The 19,176-nt window shown below is 30.4% G+C and overlaps 1 pseudogene; it reads right to left on the bottom strand.

Moving 5' to 3' along the window:
- Nucleotides 1-6,719: 6,719 nt before the first annotated feature.
- Nucleotides 6,720-17,616, bottom strand: LOC115716419 (ferric reduction oxidase 4-like; annotated as a pseudogene).
- Nucleotides 17,617-19,176: the final 1,560 nt, after the last annotated feature.

Below are 19,176 nucleotides of genomic sequence, written 5' to 3'. Positions count from 1 at the left end.
AAAGCATAATAATACTCATACATAATACTAACTCGCCGTGTCCAACACGATACCGAGTCCCGCATCGCCATGTCCAACATGGCATCGAGCCACTACCGCCATGTCCAACATGGTACCGAGTTCGAACGTTCATGTGACGGTACTATTGACACGTAACAACTGATCGGCCGAATCCGGTCATACTCCTACCGGCCGGGTCATACTCCAAATTTCGTACCGACGTGTTACTATATCCTCCCCGACGGTCGAACCGGCCATACTCCGCCTGTCAGTCCGCCTCGAGCTCGTACCGACGGATACGTCAAGACGGAACCACCAACCAAGTGTCACTGACGGCCGAACCGGCCATACTCCGGTCTGTCATACTCCGGCCGTACCGACGTGACAGGGTTGGATGGTTCGAAGCCAACATACAACTAATGTAATCTACTGTGCTTCCTACATGCTCGCTAAACATGTAATCTACATATGCATACCGTTATACTAATCTTACTCGGATTCCGATTTCTGTGTGTGCTCGCCAACCCGACCCAATCGAAGCCGAGCGCGGACATCGGCTCCTAAACCATAAAAATCACAACGCTATAAGTGACACGCTAAATCACTTCCCGGGGACTAAAACTTGGAACTAAAAGTTTCCCTATCGATAAAAAGCATGGCAATACCCCTAAAAACATAAAAACGAGGAAAACTAAGGTTCGGAAAAATTCCCCAACCTAGATCGGCTGCCAACCGAATTCCGGCTCGGGAATTATCGGACACCCATCCGACCCGACAACCGGAATTCCGGTTCCTCGCAGGAATTTTTCAAAAATTCATAACTCGATCAAATCTAACCCAAATCATGCAAGACCTTCCAGACCTGATCTATATGCCCCAAATAACCATTCAAAGGCAACGAATTCACCCAGAACTCACAGAATCACAAAATGCCATTAAAGACCAAGCTTTGAGTTCCAAAACTCAAACTTGATTAAAATCCACTAACATGCAATCAAGCTAGATCAAACCTACATAAATATGCATAACTAAGCCTCTGAAAATGAAAAAGATCAACCACAGCCAGTAATTTACAGATTCAACATACATTTCCAAAATTCATGCTCTTGCACTAAAAACTCCCAAAACATAAATCCAAGTAATCAACATGCATACACTAGCTCTAAATTACTTAAAAAATAGCAAGATAAACTTTAGAAAACAACAACAAATCACAGCAACAAGAACTTCAAATTAACAAGCATTTACTCAACTTTTTCATCATTTTTTTTCATAAATTTAAGGAAGAAATCAAGAGAGCTAACCTAGCTTGGAAAAATGCTTAGATTAGGATGAGAATTCACTTGAAAGATTTGAACAAAATCCAGCTCCAAGCACCCACATGCACAACAACAGAGAAAAGAGAGTGTTCTTTGAAAATTTTTCTTCTTTCTTTACTTAGTGATTTTTTTGAGAAAAAGGAATAAAATGAAACAAGTCACAAATACTCATTCTTTTCAGCCATAAAAATCCATTAAATTAAACATTTAATCCATTTAATAAATCATATAAGACAAAATACTAATGGGGCAAAAAGACCATTTGCCCCTCCACCATAAAATCACATAAATCATACTAAAAGGGTATTTTTGGGAAATTCTAAATTCCCGGCCATTCCCGACATTCCCAATGTCTAAAACCCGTCCCCAAACTACTAACACACTAAGTTGTGATTTCTACTGAGCCAAACGCCGAGTTCCAAAATACCGGGCACCGGAAATGCAAAATATAAAAAACTACTGATAACATAATCATGCATTTCTGAATTCCATAAATAACAGTAATAAATTATTTAAATAGCTATAAATAATTTCATAATTAAACATAAACAACTGCTAATTTCCAAATTAACTAAGCGGGCTTTACAGACAACGAGCTTATTATTTATCGTTTTCAAAACATGAAAACTCGTCGAGGACAACTCTAAAGATATGAGTTCAAAAATTGATATATTTGCTAAAATTTTAGGATATTGAGTATGTTATATATTTTGAACATCGTTTTAGATTGCTTTTTTTTTTTTTTTTTTTTTTTTTTTCTATTAGAAGATTTTTAGTGCTTGATATTTAATATCTTTTTAGTTGGGAATTGAAATATTGAATTGTGTTTTTCTTTATATTTACTTATTTTTTTGAAATATTTTTATACATGAAAAAAATTTGCGCCCACCCTCCAATTAAATTTTAGGTCTGCTACTGGTGATATATACTATATAGCTTAAATAAATTAAAAAATACATAAATAAAAGATTTTTATTGAAGAAAGATGACACAGAGAAAGACAAGGAGAGAACTAAATCCATTTGAACTAATCTTAGAAATTGGGGATGGAATATATAGGGGTAAGTTAAAAAATACCTCTTTTATTAATCAATTAATTAAATTTACCTCTAATTTTATATTTATTGAAAATATACCTCTTTTTATATGTATTGTACCCAAAATACCCTAACATAAGAGAGTCACATGGAGAGTATCTTGAAGTGACAGGGATAAAATTGGTACAATGTTTAAAAAAAGAGGTAAAAATGATAGACTTTAAAAAAGATGGTAAGAATAAAAGAGGACAATATAAAAAAGGTATAGAGTGTAATTTTCTCGAATATATATATATATATGGGCTATATTTGGCGTGCCCAACATATTTTCTTGTATTACATTGTGTAATTGGTTAGTGGTTGTATTATTTATTAAAATTAAATTGTGTAGGATTAGATATTAAAATGCATTAATAATAGTATCCACCTCTAGTAGCGCTTGACATTTTAAAGTGTCTCTTAATTTTTTTTTTATATGTACATATATGCTAGAATCGCTCCTAACACTTATAAGTACACAATTAATACTTAAAAACAAATTATGATATTTTTGCAACTTTTTCATTTATGCATCCACAACTTGAAAATGTTAAAAAAACACCACAAGTACAAAAGGCTTGGCCCAGCCCAACAAGCAGAACAACAAAACCCTAATTTGTTAAATAACTCATATCAACTCGATACACAATCTCGAACCTTCTTCGTCTCCTCCAAGAGAAAACCCTAGGGTTTCGAGCACAAACACGATCTCACAAATCGTACACACACGAAAATAGAAATCACAACACACAATATCACACACTTGGTAACACAAAAAGATTAGATTAGGGTTAAAGAAAACAAATAGAAAGAGATTTAAACACAGAAATTGATATCAGAGTTCACCCCAGAACGATGGGCTACGTCTCTGTCAAGCTCGCCTCAGAGTAGATTGATTCTTCACTATGAACAACAGGTATTACAAGTATTTTGTTCAGATTTTGAACCAAAAATTCCTTGGTTGATAATTTGTGTTTTTCTCTCTGTATTTTTCTTTTTCAGTCTCTTTCTAACTCTCTTTCTTATTCTTTCTCTGAATGTGATTACAAATGAGCTTGAGGAGCTGCTCTCTCTACTCTTTCACTCTACAGCTCACGAAGGGAATGAAGGCCACATGTATCGATCTTCTTATAAATCTAGGAATATATAGTTTGTAGGAGTAGAAAAAGCAGTTAGAATTTGCTGAGCTATAATCTATTAGGATTTTTTACTTGTTACTATAGAGATGTTGTAACCGAAATTATTTTGAGTCTTGTATTGAGTGTCGGGACTGTTATAGGCCTTCGAAAAAACTTGTAATTTTAACTATTGTAATTAAATTTGAGCTTATAAGGAGATTTACATAACAAATTCTACTTAAATCTCTTTATGAGCGATGAAAGTTTAATGTACTCTGAGGGTCTTAGCTTCATTAACCACTAGGGTCAGTTTTCTTTGTCAATCCCTAACAAGCTCATTCAATGCTTGAACATAGCTAGGGTTACCACTTTAGTTCCAATATCAACAGGGTTATGTTTAGTGGGAACCTTTTCCACTGCGACCTCTCCTTGAGTCACTTTGTCTCTGATAAATGTATTTGATCTTAACATGTTCGGTTCTATCATGAAAGACAGGATTCTTGTAAAGATGGATACAACTCTAGCTGTCTGAATAGATTATAGGAACACTCTTAAGTGGGCTTAATTCTTTGGGACACCCTTAATCCAAACAACCTCTTTGATGGCTTTTGTTGTAGAATTATTCTTCCTCAGTAGTTAAAAGGGAAATCATTGGTTGCAACTGAACTTTCCAACTTATACAATTTCCTCCAATTAGGAAATAATAGGTAGAGGTGGACATTCTTGTGTCCCTATCACCAACATAGTTTGAGTAATAAAATTCTTCTACCAAAGTTCGGTATTTAAATTTTTGAACACCAAGCTAATATTTGTAGTTCCTATTAGGTACCTGAAATCCATTTCATAGTAAGCTGATGTAATTTTTTAAAGGTTTTCCATATACTTGTTTAGCACACTTATAGCATAGGCAATCTCAAGTCTACTAATTACCATTAAGTACATTATGGACCAACCGCATTAGAATAGGGTACTTTACTCATCTCTTCCATGTCTTTCTTTGTCTTAGGGCACTTAGCTTTAGAGATCTTGTATTGACTTGTAAAATGCTGACTATTCTTCTTAGGACTAGTCATCTGAAACTTCTTAATTATTTTCTGTATATAATCTTCATATGGCACAACTTTAGGATCCCTTTGCCTTTGTCTCTTACAATAGTGAACCCTAGCATTTTAGTGGCATTACCTAAATCCTTCATTTCAAACTCAGACTTAGGCATTTCTTTGACCAGGTTCACCTTAGATCTTTCTCTACTAAGTAGATGACATCCTTCATATTACTTCCATGGAAGTGCATAAAAGTGTGATAGTAGCTCTTAGCAAAACCCTTCTTAGGCATAAAAGCATCAAATGTCTTATTCCATTGTTTAGGAGATTGTTTAACTCCATGCATGGGGAGGTAGAAAGAGAAAAAATAAGGGGAAATTATGGGAGAGTGCATCCGTTAGCACAATCTCCCATGTGCTTTAAAACTGCCATAGTAAGAGAACTGACATTTAATAGTCAGTTGAAAAGACTGAAGTGTGACTGTTCACTTCTGCATGGTACAATCATCACAGTACTAATTACGTGGAGCTCACATGCATGCCAACACATGTACAACTATCAAAACTCCCCATCCAGATAGATATTTGTACGGAGACTTGGGAACAAATACTATCCCAAAGTTTGCACATCTAACTTGGCACTTACACATGGCATAATCCAAACTAGCTCTCAAACATGATAAGGATCATCTTGGCAGAAGTGTTCCTGGAAGATCTCATATAGAGCTAACATCCATAAGCTTTAGATGTTCCATGAAGCATCTAGCTTGGTCATCTACTTGTCAACCTGAGAAGATAGGATTGCAAGGGCGATTCCATAAGTAAACCTACAAAGAAGACAAGTCTCGAGAGAAATCTGGCCGGGTGACCAATATATCGGCTAGATTCAACATTGTCGATAGTATCAGACAAGGCTACACGAGTCTTGATTTCTTCTTTAACAAGCTTTCGCAAATATCTCAAACTAAATCCTACAAACTCAGATCCAGCATATCTATTTGAGAATAAAGGAGCTTCAACAGATCATAACTGCAATAAGAATATAGGAATATTTATTTCTTTATTCACTCTTTTTAAGGAGCAAAATGTAACAACCTTTTCTTTAAAAATAGTGAATGAATTCACAAGGGGAAGGGACCTAGACCTGAAATCGTACTCACACATCTAAGCGCACTTTATTGAAAGATATTCTCTGTAAATACTTTGAGAGTTGTAGATAGACTTTACTTTGTCTTTCTTATAATGATTTTCCTGGTATTATCTCACAATCAATACAACTAAAAGAGGAGTGTGTCATTACTCATACAAAAGGGGGTTGAATCTCTATAAATCTTTGTGTTCTTTATATTTATTTATTATATTCCTAACTCCTTATTGGTGATTAACTAGTGATTATTTGACTCCGAGTCAGTTGATTATTTTTTCAGTCAACATATATGAATTTTAAAAAATATATATATAAATGTATTATAATTGGTACACATATTATAAAATAATTTATAATTAGCTAATACAAATTTATATACAAAAATTTAAATATTATAATGTAAATCTATATGCAATACTTTTACTTAAGATGATATTTGTATATACATATAGTGATATTTAATTAAGCATATCAATATACATATAGTGATATTTATTTTTTTTAAAAAAATCTTTGTATAAGCATATCAATATACATATATATAGAATGTGTATCTATATTTTAATTATAAATCAGTTATTTTTGAGATATATAGAGGGGGAAAATGTTTGTGTATGTATACAAAAATATATATAGTATTATAATATTTCCAAATTAACAAAATAATGGAAAAGATTAATAGTTCTATACTTAAAAGTATCAGTATTTAAGTATTGTTATTAGTATTAAGTATCCAATCTCACATGATTTAATAAAATAGTTTTTGTAGAATATCCTTAACCATTTGCGTCACATGCACCACTAAAATTAAATACAACTTATTAAAAATATATATAAAAAAAGTAAATTATTGATGACTATTTCAAAAGAGAGAGAGAGAGACAGAGAAAATAAAGACAAAAAGATAAAATTATAAGTAAACTTATTCACAATATATATAGAGTAGATATATTACATTAGTATATAGTGATACGATCACATTTTATATATTTAACATAACATCAAATTATAGTTACACATTATCATTACTTTAATTTCTTCACCAGTTGAAACTAATGGACTCAAAGTGTAGATTATCTGCCAAACCAGAGGCACAAATTTTGGCAACCTCATGTCTCATCTTTCTTGGCCCACAAACAAGAACTCCAACATCAGATGCTTTCGACTCGAACAAGATTTCTGCATGCATTAAAATATTAATAAGTAATATATTTAGATTTATATGTTTATATAACATATTGGCTAAAAACTAAAACTAAAAAAAATTAATCTACTATAATATATATTAAATAGTAAGTATAATTAACTTATTCTTTAAGTCATTTCAGACTAAATAGTGCTAAAAATCTAAGTATTAGTGGTACGCTGATACCACGTGACATATATAACATATTGTTACTGTTATGACACATAATTGTACTAATTAATGTCAATGTTGTGTGTGTGGACACCATATCCTTGTAGCAATTAAAAAAAATAATATATTTAAGATATATAAAAAAATAAGACATACTCTTGAGATCAGGTCTGGCACCAAAATGGACCTTGATAGCTTGTGCCAATGATTGATTGGGAAGGCTTTCTACTTCTCTGTAATCCCCACCAACGTAAGACCATGCTGCAGGAGACGATGTTGGTGTTCCCATTTCCACATTTTGAATTTGCTTAGTGTCTATTAACCCAACATTACAACTCTTAGACCAAACAAAAGCCACACTAGAGGCCAAGCAAATGCAGGCACACACTAAAAACATGTCCCAAAGACATCTGTAAGAGTAGTGGTAAAACCCTCCAGAGTTATCCACAGGGTAAATATAGTAACGAGTTACCAAACCCAACACTAGGAGGAACAGGACAAAAGAGGAGGAGATTATTGCACCCAACCAAAGCCAACTGTTTGGGCCAAAAGTTGAAGATATGGGCCTGTCCATTGGGTTGGACTTAAAGTATGTAGTTTGTATAGTCTTTTGGGCTTCTATGGTGGGATGCTCGTTCTCTTGGGTCACATAGGCTTCTATTTGGAGTTCTATTTGGGAAATCTGTTCAGCGTGTGAGCCTGAGATGGGAAGTAAGAGGTCTAACATGGCCAGATCAGCTGAGGTTTTGAAGGCACAAACAAGAACAACTCGAGGAACATGAGAATTGGGTATTGTGCTTTGAAACATAATTTCTCGGATTATGGAGATAAAAGGAGTGATCCCACTTCCACCACTCACCATAATTAGAGCCTCATGCCTGAATCAACATCACAACATCAATTCATTAATTAATTTAATTATAGGACAATATAAATACATGATGTATATGCAACATATTAGTGTGAAAAAGAACCTCAAAAAGGAAAATGAGGATGGTCCGTATGGTCCTTCAACAGAAACATCCAAATGATTCACAGAAGAAGAAAGTTGTTTGTAAAGCTTTTGAGACCAACTTCCTTCGGTTCGGACCATAATACTAAGCTTATCTATCTCTATATTACTATTGGAAGATATTGTAAAGGGGTGCCATTGCAACTTTGAAATGGATGGCACATTTATAAACAAAATACTCGTTGGATTATATTGCAATCCTGAAATAATCAATAAAATAATATTAACTACTTAATAAAAACAAAGGGTTAATTAATAAGTTATTATGTATATAATGTTAATAAAAGATTGTATTAACCTGGGATTTTGGCAAAAGTCATTTCGAAGTTACCACCTGGCAAAATGCGAGAGGAGAGTAATCTAACTCTGTCCCTAGATTGTAAGAATCTCAAGTATCGATCAATGAGAAAAAGGAATATCCCAGGGAGTATCATGCAAAAGTAAGCTGCTCCAACGTGAAGTACGTAGAAAATGATATAAATTGTGTAGAGTTGGTGAGTGTAGAAAAACACTTCAAACATCTTTCTCCTTACTCTGTTGAAGCTTGCCACCCACATAATTAAGGCCACTACCATTGCGATTTCTCCTGCTACATTTGATACATATGTTTGGCTCCATTCTAATGCCTACAATATGAATATATATTTTACAGGTTTAATTTTGCGTGAAAACTATTGTGTATATAAATTAATAATCTCGCACTAAATGATGTACATGGATGTCATAATTAAGTATACCTTTCCAATGTAATATTGTCTAAGAAATGTGAAATTTATAGTATATTTAGCTATAATAAGTAATATATAGATTAGGTGTATTAGGATGGGACGAAGCCAACATGTGCCTCTCTAGCACGTTTACTAAACTGTAATTGGAATCAGAATGATCAATGGAAAAAATGAATCAGGTTAAAATATAAAATAATCGGAAATAATATTTTATTTTGTTGTTTGCTAAACTGACCGGAAAGAAAATCAAAATCATTTTATTTTGTTTACATAATCAGGAATCAGAATGACTTAATTTAACTAAATTACCATTATTAGAACATATCATTATTTTTTATTTATATATTTTTGAAGAGCATATTTGTCTTTTTTATTTTTAATTAATAAAAATATAATTAATATAAGGTAAGTTAAGGTAAGGTAAGTAAAAGAAAGGAAAATGTATTCCTTATGAAAATGGAGGGAGAACCTTATTTCCTTTGTTTTTTCCTTAATTTGTATGGGCCCAACTAGTTTTTAAAACTTTAATAAACAAATGAATGAGAAATATCAATTCCATACAATTGATTCCCATTCTCATTTAGTAAACATATTATAACATTGGTCAAATAGTAAAACTATTCCCTCAATTTGAATGCCCACACTAAATTTATAGAAAATTATTGATGTAGTTTAAAAAAATTTATTATGTCCGCTCTAAAACAAAATTCTGGCTATGCTTTTCTGTAGTATATATGGATTTTTAAAACTAGGCTATTTAAGATTTTTCATCTCTAAACTATGACTTATAAATTATTGAGCCCTTGAATTTTTCAATCGTTAAAAATATTTCCCGAACTAATATTTACAGTGTTGTAAATTGGTCCTTTTGTCAAATTTTTTTACACGTAGCAAATAGAATAATGATATGGTTGTAATTGGACAATTGTCACGTATGTAATTAATTAATTTGAAAAATATAATTTAAATTATTTTATTTAATTTTACTTGATTTTTTAATTTAATTGCACTACAAAAAATTTTACTTTTAATCACAACAAAACTTGTGACTAAAAGTAAAAATGTTGTAACTAATTATAAATTATTATTCTTATATTGTGACTAAAAGGTCCGTGACTAAAGGTATTAGTCACAAAAAATACAATTTGTTGTGACTAAATGTAATTTTAGTCACAATACTTGTGACTACAATTAAATTAGTGACAACTTGTGTCTAAATGCTATGTTTTAGTCACAAATAAGTTTTTGTTGTGACTAAAAGTTACATTTAGTTACAAAAAATTTATATTGTGACTAAAAAGTTATCACTAAAAATAGTAGTTTTTTGTAATGTTAACTTTTAGTTTAATGATCCTTTAAAAATACATATTCTTAATTTTAAATGGTGCTCATATGAAAATTATCTAAATAATTACATCATTATTTTATTTGTGACATGTAACAAAATTTGACAAAATAATCATTTTAAAACACTAGTATAAATAGTTCAGAGACCTTTTTTAACACACTAAAAAATTTGAGAGTACAATAATATATATATAGATCATAGTTTGGAAACAAAAATCCTAAATAACCTATTTTATATAATGGTCTATATTGTAGTTAAATGTACAGCAAGACTTTTGAAAGGAACAGAAATATAATTGTAAGGTATTGTTATATATATATATGCAAGTATGTTATGTATGGCACATCATATTATAATTACCTCAACCATTTGATTGGCCATGATCCAGTAAATAAAGAATCCTACTGTATGGGCAGCAAAGAGAACTGTGGATAGATGACCAAGCCAGATGTGATACTTAATACTAGACTCTGATGTGAGTCCAACAAGAGGCAAAAGTGAAGAGCCTCTTGTCACTGGAAAGAAAAGAAATGCCCAACATATGTTCCCAATATATCCAAGTCTCAATGATACACTCCTAAATTTTGCTTGCCATCTGTATATATATAGACAACACCTTCAAACAAATTAATATATATATTTGGAAGCTTATGATTAATTAAGAGATTAAACATATATTACGTACATTTTGTCTCCTGCATGCATGTGGAGGTGGCCACTAAAACTGACATATAACTAGTGACCATATTAGGAGAACAACAAACATGACTGCAAAACATAACTCCACTGAGCTAACAATCCCTAGAGGTGCTTTTACACTCACTGGACTTCTCCATAACGCTAAACGACGACCAAGTCCCCTCATTTCATTGCTGAAACATATAGCATAATTATAATAATTAAGTATACAATGATACTAATTAGAAGTCTTCAGATAATTAGGAGCTAGCACTGGTATAAAAGTATATATAAGATAGAGTTGGACATGTTGGATTAAAATCCTCAATATGGGCTCATATGTATATTAGTGTATTGCTATTTGAAGTTTGGCCCAAAATAAAGTGATCATTTTAGTAATTATGGGTTATTGGGTATTAAAGTGTCATGGGCTAAATGTGTAGATACCCTAAGCGATATTTCTAATTTATTGAGGGGCTAAATTAGAAATACTTAAAATTAATAACCTAGCTATGAGGTTATAAATTGGTAGTGGTCCCCAAGAAACAAGAGCTAATTTCTATTCTCATCTTCCCCCATCAAGAGAGAAAATTAGAAAACCTAAGTCTTGTTTTCTTGGAAGATCATTACCCAAAATCACCACAAAGATTATCTCTACAAGATGGATTAAGATCATCACTATCTATGAATTAAGGTACGCTTCCGCCATTTGAATTCTTCTCTCTTTGAATCAACAAAGGTATTCTTTAGATCTATAGTTATACACTTATAATTATATGTAATATGTTTATCTATAGAATTGAATTTTGTTGTTGCATATTTTATGAGTGATATAGAAACTAACAAGTGGTATCAAGAGCCACTTTTGATTGATTCTTTGAGAATTTAAGGTTTATGTTAAAGAAATTTGGGAAATTTAAAAATTAGGGTTATGGTCTTTCCATTTTTTGGCTTGAGATATAAATTTATATATGTTTATATCATGATGATTAAGTAATGCTATTTTTTGGGTTTAAATTTTATTTATTTGTTTTGGTTTCATAATATATCGTTCTCCTCTGATGTATTGATGTATTGATTTTTTATGACTACCGTATAAATATAACTTGATGTTTGATTGCCATTGAATCAATGGTTTAAGATAAGTTATGAATTACAGTAGCACACCCTCGAGATTACAACAATACTCATTCCAAATTATTACTACAGTTACCAATAAATTCAAAATACATGTTATATCTTTTATCCTAATATCAATTTCGTAGTATTTTTTTTCATTAAGGGGATTAAGCTTTTGGATATACATATATGGGAATTAAGGATTTGGTAAGATATTATTTGGTATATATTTATTGTATTCATTATGTAAATATATATATGGGAATTAAGGATTTGATAAGATATTATGTGGTATATATTTATTGTATTCATTATGTAAATATATATATGGGAATTAAGGATTTGGTAAGATATTATTTGGTATGTATTTATTGTATTCATTATTTAAATATATATATATGGAAATTAAGGATTTGGTAAAATGTTATTTAGTATATATTTATTGTATTTATTATTTTTTATTTGGGATTGATGTGTTATTATATATTGAGATAAAGTCAAAACTCATTTGAATCAATTTTGTTCAAATTTGGCATACTAAAATTTTAAAGTTTGTCTCTCATTCTAAATGAGTTGATTGAAACATGATGTCGCCAAAGCAACCTCTCTTGTGTAGATTGCTCATGAGGAATGTTAGATGTTTGTGTGTGTGTTTCTCATGTAAGTATTGATCGGCCCAAAGGAAGGTTATACTTATTTTGAGGGCACACATACTTGTGGTGATAAATATGTGACAATTATAAGGTTTCCATGTGAACAATATGTACAAATTGCCCAAAGATTGACAAATTGTTTGACAGATTTATTGTCAATATTTGATTACTACAACAAGAGTACCGCTTACAGTTAATATTATTGTCCAAAGACTTGATATTAATGGTGTGTTTGGTATCTTGAGATGGGATTTGCCATTATTTGAACTTATTTTGTTATGTTGATTCTTTTGTGAACCCTTGGTTATTTTGTTCTATTTTTTTTTTGCTCATGTTTTAGTTATATCTACCAACATAAAGTTAATTCTCATGCCATTGAGATAAATTTTTAAGTAAAGGAAAGATGCAAATATGCTTCTTTAGCTACCTTGTTTAAAGAAAGGATAAGGACAAAGATAAAAATTCAGTATGTTGCATATGGAACACTGTTAAAGAAAGTGCAAAAGATTTTAGATATGGAATTATCTATGACTTTTACAAAAGGAATTAAAATAAGGTTAAAGTGTTCCAAGTATGTCATTAGACATATCTAATGAAAATAAGTTTCTCACTATGGTTTGTTTTGTAAATGATTTAATTTATTGTACCTAACTATACTTAATAAGTAATTTTTTGTGAAATTTCTTATGTAAGTATACTATGGAAGGTTATCTATGAAACTAAAAGCCAAGTGATGATGAAAGATTCATCTTTAGGGGCAAAAGTGAAACATCTACATATGAGGCTATAAGGATATTCAAACTATGGTTAAAGACTAGTTATGTTTTGGATTTGGAAAAGACTTATACAGTATCATCACCTAGATGAGTTTTGGTTTTGAATTCTATTTTGAATAAGTTAGGACATTCTTGTTCATTTAGAATTTAAAAGTCTTTTCCAATATTGGTTCTACTAGCTCTTTAATTTATGAATTTATTGAAATTTGCCTTATATAAAGAAACCTTATAATTTCTCTTATGGTACAAAATATAAATTGAATCATGAGAATTCTATTATACTTTGGTATAAGTATTAAGATTATATCTCCCAAAAGGAGAATAAAAGGACTTATTTTTAATAGAATTCTTGATCCCTTGATTTAATAAATTTTATAAAGGGGTAACAAACAAACATAAAGAAATCAAGCGACAAAATAAAAGTTTCATCATCTAAGAATTTATGCTATATTTTGGTAGATCTTTCCTCATGGTTTCATGGAATGATCAATAATAGTATCTTGTCTTCAGACTAATGAAACTTGTTTTGTTCATAAGGCATTAATCTTTAGACGTTTCTTTTAAATTTTTAAACCATAGTTGACAAATCAACTAGGTAAGAAAATTAAAATCGTTGAAACTAACTATGATGGTTAACACTACCATGGGAGGTATGACGAATCAAGTGAATAACGTCTAAGATTATTTTGCACAAATACTAAAGAAATGTAATTTCATCTTCCAATACAAAATGTTAGGCAAACCTAACATGAAGGGTATTTGAGAGATGTAATTAACATTTATCTAAGGACATGACTAGAAGTGTGATAATTCATTCTTCGTCATGAAACTCGCTTTTGGGGAGAAACACTTAAGAATGCAACATAAATTCTGAACTGTGTATCAAGTAAAGTATAAGTTAAAACTCTTTATAAACTAAGGTTGTGGTTAGACTAATAGTCTAACATATAGATATATTCTATTTGTGGTTGTTCGATTAAGATGAGGTCTTATAAGCCTCATAAAAGGAATATGGACTCCAAAATAGTAAGGAACTATACTTTACTGTATACTCTAGTAATTAAAAAAGATACAATTTTTGTGATCCCACATTATGGTTCAATTTTGAGACGAGAAACTTTAATAATTTTGAGGATGTTGAGTTTGGGGAGAAATAAGATTATTATAGATATTGTTCTTAAGAAGGAATTGACGTTAAACTCAATTCCAACTATCACTTTTGACAATGTTTAGGTTTCCATTATTTTCATTGATCAATAAGTGAATCCAGAACCTTGATAAGACAATATCAAACAACTTCTCATTCAAGATATGGTAAATGTTTCAGATAATCAAACTCAACAACCTCAAAGATCAGTGTCATTAAAGAAATCCATGAGAGAAAGGACATAAGGAAATAATGGAATGATAGACGATGATCCAATCAACTTTTATCATGCCATGAAGGTTCCAACTCTCGAAACTGGATTGATATCATAAATAAAGAGTACAAATTGATGTGAGACAATAAAGTTCTGGTATTTTTCCTATTGCTATAAGGTGTAAAACCAATTGGTTATAAATAAATATTTATAATCAAGAGGGATGCAAATTGCAATGTGGAGAGATGTACATTATGTCTTGCATGTAAGGAATTACTTATAAAGCATATATTTATTTTGAATAGACTTTCTTTGGTTTAATTGAAAGACTATTTCAAGACAAGCATGACACTGACTGCTCATTATGGTCTTGAGTTATATCAAATGGCTTACTAATGTGTCATTTATCAATAATGATATTGATGACAAAAGTTATGTGTGCAACGAGAAAACTTTGTGTCCAAAGATCCAAAGAATATGGTTTCAAAATTAGGAAAATTCATGTATATACTCAAGTAAGCTTCTCGTGAATAATTACACAATTTTCATTAAGTATTCTCATTTGGTTTTTGAGATAAAAGCTTTTGATGATTGTGTATATATCACATGTGTTCAAAGGAGTAAGAATATGATCCTGGTATTATATTGGTGAACAATTGCTTGCCATTAATGATATACTCATTTTTTATTAGGAATTCAATATATGTTGAGAATGTTCTTGAAATATTCTTGAATTATAACAAAAGAGATATATCAATAAAATATTCAAAAAAATTGGCATGAAAGATACTATACCAGGTGATAAGCTTGTAGCTAAAGAAAATAAGTTGTCTAAATTATTGCCCTAAAAGCAACCTTAGAATTCAAGAAATATAGAAGATTCTTAATTTACATTAGAATCTAATATATGCTCAAGCATGTATGTATTTGTACTTATACATATTAAGAATGTTGGATAGATATTTAAGTAACCATATAAGGAACTTTCGGTATGCAGCCAAATAAGCTATAAGGAATTTAAGGAGAACAAAATACTATATGTTCACTTATCAGAAATTAGAAAACAGAAAATGTTGGAGATCATTAAGATTTCTGATTCTGATCATATAAAGCTTTTAGTTGTGAGATTTTTTGTCACATATGGTTGCAAAAAATTAAGAATGGTATTGAAAGCTATTAAAGATATATTTTGTGACAATAAATCAACCAGGTTGCATATTAATAACAACATGAACTCTATAAGGTCAAAGGCACATTGACTTTGAGCTAATTGTTATTAAAATAAAGTTCAGAGTAATAAGGTGTCTATAGAACATAATAAGGACAAACTCCATATTTTGTGTGATCTGGATCATTAAGAATATACCACTTAAGGCTTTTCAGAGCGTATTGCTCATATATGGATGTGGTATTATTTAAGATTGTGTCAAGGTTTAAAGGGGAGTTTGTATTTGAGATGTTCTATCAAGCTGATACATATTTATGGTTTGATTCTGCAGATAAAGTATGGATTTAAGTTTTGAGTACTCTGAATGTATTCTTTCTATTGAGGTTTAAGTATAAGGTTAGAAAGAATTAATAAAGAATTGATCTCAATTAAGGAGGACCAGTTGGAAATAGACATGCTAAGATCACATTTGCATGTAATTTCCATGCTACGCATCCATGATTGATCTATGTCATTTGGTTATATTGATATACGTGACCATTGATGGGTTTAGCTACGATAAATGTTGCGAAGGCCGCTTTGATCCTATGTTAGTATAATTAATGGACGAGATTGTTTTGAAATACCTATAATTATGATAGCAAAAGTTAAGCGCTTATAAGGTTACACACTATCAGAAAACATATGTAGCCCAAGTGGGAGATTGTTGGATTAAAATCCTCAATATGGGCTCATATGTATATTAGTGTATTGCTATTTGAAGTTTGGCCCAAAATAAAGTGATCATTTTAGTAATTATGGGTTATTGGGTATTAAAGTGTCATGGGCTAAATGTGTAGATACCCTAAGCGATATTTCTAATTTATTGAGGGGCTAAATTAGAAATACTTAAAATTAATAACCTAGCTATGAGGTTATAAATTGGTAGTGGTCCCCAAGAAACAAGAGCTAATTTCTATTCTCATCTTCCCCCATCAAGAGAGAAAATTAGAAAACCTAAGTCTTGTTTTCTTGGAAGATCATTACCCAAAATCACCACAAAGATTATCTCTACAAGATGGATTAAGATCATCACTATCTATGAATTAAGGTACGCTTCCGCCATTTGAATTATTCTCTTTGAATCAACAAAGGTATTCTTTAGATCTATAGTTATACACTTATAATTATATGTAATATGTTTATCTATAGAATTGAATTGTGTTGTTGCATATTTTATGAGTGATATAGAAACTAACAGGACACTCTTTGTTTAGCATTTCAGTATTAGAATAAGTATCGATTCTGTAATAGATAAATCATAATATTGTAGTTTAATTAAGTTAAGCAATCTCTATATACCTGTTGGAGTTAGGTGATTTCTTGTGGAGATGGAGATAAACACAGCTCAAAGCTGCTATGAACATTATTGGGAATGAGAAAAGCAGAATATTTGTCCCTGCAAATCAATTAATAATGTTGATATAATGATTAGAAAGAATGAATACTTCTAAGAATATATTTACAAGTTATATGTATGTCAACCTTGTTCTCTAAAGTATATTGAGTTAAGGTGGCTTTGCAATTTGGGTGTCCACTTGAGTTTGTAAGATTTTGTAGGTAACAAAATCCAAACCATTAACCAACCAGTAAACATCATAAGGAAAATCATATTTAAGACCCTGAATTTATCCATCTTCATTCGATTCTCTTTTCTAGATAAGCCTAGAAACAGTTTAGAGAATGTTTGCTACAATAGAGTGTTATTAATGAGATGTATGTGTATATATAGATGTATATATTGTATCTACACCTTATTAGGAGGCAATATTATATGACATGTCATATACATATATATACTTGCATGTGTCATGAGGAAAGAGCATGATTCATGCTTAAAATACAAAAATGGATTTTATTTATTGACACTTCTTTTATAATTATGGCTACTTACAGATTAAAATTAGTAAATAAATAATTCAGAACTTAGAAGACCAAAAAATTGAGCATATATATTATTACTTTACAAATTATATTGCCCTCTTCTTGATTATATATATATTGAGAATTAGAGTTGGCTTCCTATGATTAATATGTAATATTATTGTCCCATTAGTAACCTTTATACTGATTTTCTACCAAAAAGAATATAATTGACATTCTCGTGATGAAGACAATTTATTATTCTGATAATGAAATGTGTAAGCATTAATTATCATCGTCATTTAAAAATATATATATTATTTTAATGAATGGATATTCTTTTAAAATCATTGGGAACTGATGCAGTGTAAGAACATGAAATAACTATACCCTTCAAAAACTAAATACAGCAATACATATTGCTATATATATAAATGATTTTGTGATAATTTTACCTTATATAGATTAAAATAAATAAGAAACTGTAAATCTCTTTTCATTAACATACATTTCAAACGTACCTAGTCCAGTTGTCCCTTACTTAAAAATTGAAGTAAAATGTGGAGACTCATGTATTATCTAGTAATTCTATAGTAAAACTTTTAAAATAGTAATAATTTTGATATATTATCCGTTTTTGTATATTTATAAGAGTTTTTTAGCTAAATTTTTTTAAATAATTTATAATATGCTGATACATATAAGAAAAATAAGGATCTAAACAAAATATTTGAACTTATTTTTAGTAAATTATTTAAAATTTTCTAAAAAATAAAATTGAAAGATGATTCTATATAACTACTGCAACATATAGGATTATATGAGTAATTAAAAAAACTAAATGATAGTAATAAAAAAAAATACTAATAAAATAATTTTCTAATATAATATAGCCAGTGTGTGTTTATTTTTTGTTTTTTATTTTTTTTTGGGTATAGATATGGAGGAAGGATTTGCATTAGAAGTAAAAGTTACTCATAATTGCATGTATATATAGTTGACTTTTTTAGAGGGATCAAAGTACACAGTTGACTAGTGTAGTACATATGTGATTAGCTTTGTACTTTCTCATTTTTATCGATATTGCTATATGGTTGTTAGTACAATTACATATTATAGTTGTAGATATTATTTAAGGATATCAAAGAAACTTGTATGTTGAAATTATATATATTAATTAATTATACATTTTACAACATTATTTGGTTAATAGGCTTATCGGACAATAATGTCCCACATGGATTACAAATGTAAAAATATTGAGCCATACATAAAAACATGAGTTACTCCACTTATTACCAATTGGTTTTGAGATGGAACCCCATGATTCTCTCAGAGTCATATCCCTAGCGGGCTTCCGATCCACACCTAT

This window comes from Cannabis sativa, chromosome 5 (assembly GCF_029168945.1).
Source record: "Cannabis sativa cultivar Pink pepper isolate KNU-18-1 chromosome 5, ASM2916894v1, whole genome shotgun sequence".
In the NCBI taxonomy this organism is placed as follows: Eukaryota; Viridiplantae; Streptophyta; class Magnoliopsida; order Rosales; family Cannabaceae; genus Cannabis; species Cannabis sativa.
The sequence above is the reverse complement of the archived record's forward strand: the minus strand, read 5'-3'. Positions and strand labels throughout refer to the sequence as shown.